Source organism: Prunus persica, unplaced genomic scaffold (genome assembly GCF_000346465.2).
Source record: "Prunus persica cultivar Lovell unplaced genomic scaffold, Prunus_persica_NCBIv2 scaffold_73, whole genome shotgun sequence".
NCBI classification, from domain to species: domain Eukaryota; kingdom Viridiplantae; phylum Streptophyta; class Magnoliopsida; order Rosales; family Rosaceae; genus Prunus; species Prunus persica.
In genome coordinates this window covers 8,364-10,235 of record NW_018027186.1, presented here as the reverse complement: position 1 = coordinate 10,235, position 1,872 = coordinate 8,364, and positions in this window count along the sequence as shown.

The window sequence follows — 1,872 nt, the reverse complement described above, 5'->3', positions numbered from 1 at the left end:
CTAATGTCCAAGTCTGATTTTTCTCAAGAGCTTTCATCTCCTCTTTTATAGCTTGGACCCACTTAGGATCTTTCAATGCTTCAGAGACCTTGGTTGGAATATGGATAGCAGACAACTGATGCACAAAAGCCTTGAGTGGTTCAGACAGCTTCTCAGTGGATACATGATTTGCAATTGGATACTTGGATGTCTTGCCAATATCCGGTGAATAACGGTTTGGTGGCTTCCCACGATTTTGCCTGAAAGGTAATTGATATCCAATAGTTTTATCATCTAAATGCACAAGTCTAGTAGGAGTAGTTACCTCAAGGATATTCTCAGGAGATTGGTCTGTTGGTACTGTTGAGTTAGAAGGGGGGTCCTCATCTTGTTGTTCTGTATTGTCTGTAGATGTGGGGACTCGGATCAGAAATATCTTCACATGGATCAGGTGGGTCAGGCAATTGATCGCTATGAATGGGCGATTGGTCACTTTTCAACAGAGAGTAATCTCGTGCTCCAGACTCGGGATGATCAATCATTTCTGTACATGGGAGGATTTCTTTGTTTGCCAAGTTGCTCCAATTCTGTGCTTCACTTTGTATCTCCCCCTGAAGCGCAGAATTGGATGATGGGTCATGAAAGAACAGCTCAGATTCCAGAAAAGTCACATCCAAAGTGACATAGGTTCGTTGGGTAGGAGGGTGATAACAACGGTAACCTTTCTGATGAGTGGCATAACCCACAAAAACACAACGAAGCGCACAGGGATCAAGTTTGCTACGTTGATTTTTGTGAAGATGAACGAAAGCCACGCATCCAAAGATTCGGGGTGTGAGTACCAAAACAGAGGGCAGAGGTCTGTGTTGCGCAAGCACCTGCAAAGGAGTTTTAAAGGTCAATACACCAGAAGGCATGCGGTTGATCAGGTGAACTGCAGTGACAATAGCATCATCCCAGTGATGGCGAGGAACATGAGCGCCAATCAGAAGTGCTCGGGCGGTTTCAAGAAGATGTCGATTCTTTCGTTCAGCAACACCATTTTGTTGCGGTGTCTGAGGACAAGTCGTCTCATGGATAATTCCATGTTGTTGGAAGTAAGTCTGAAAGTCATGATTGACAAATTCTCCACCATTGTCTGAGCGAAGAATCTGGATTTGAGCATTAAATTGAGTTTTCATCTGTTTGTGGAAGGACTGAAAACGGGAAAACACGTTTTTATTCTTCAGCAAATAAAGCCATGTCATCCGTGTACAATCATCGATGAATGTGACAAACCATCGAACACCAGAAGGAGCAGTGATAGGCGAAGGTCCCCAGACATCAGAGTGAATTAATGTAAATGGAGTAGTACACTTGTTCGTACTCAACGGGTAGGGCACACGGTGACTCTTGGCCAAAATACAAGTATCACATGTGAAGTCGGAGTCTTTGAAACCTGAGAATAAATCTGGTATAAGATGCTTCATATAACTAAAAGACGGATGTCCCAATCGACGATGCCACAACCAGATTTGCTTTTGTTTGCTATCAAAGGGATGTGTCACACTGTTAGCCACGCCGGGACTGAAGTCATCGACATAATATAGCCCCCCTCTCTTAGTACCACGACCAAGAATCTCCTTAGTGTGAATATCCTGAAGCAAACAAAAACTCGGGTAAATGAGTACACAACAATTCAATTGTTCAGTAAGCTGACTAACTGACAACAATTTAGTGGATAAAGATGGAACAAGTAAAGTATTAGACAGTGTGAGAGAGGATGAGAGTGCAACAGTGCCAGCCCCTGTCACAGGATAAGTAACACCATTGGCATTTGCAATACAGGTTCGTCGGGGTTGTGTAGTATTCAGAAAATCATCAGGATCAAACGTCATATGATCAGTTGCACCA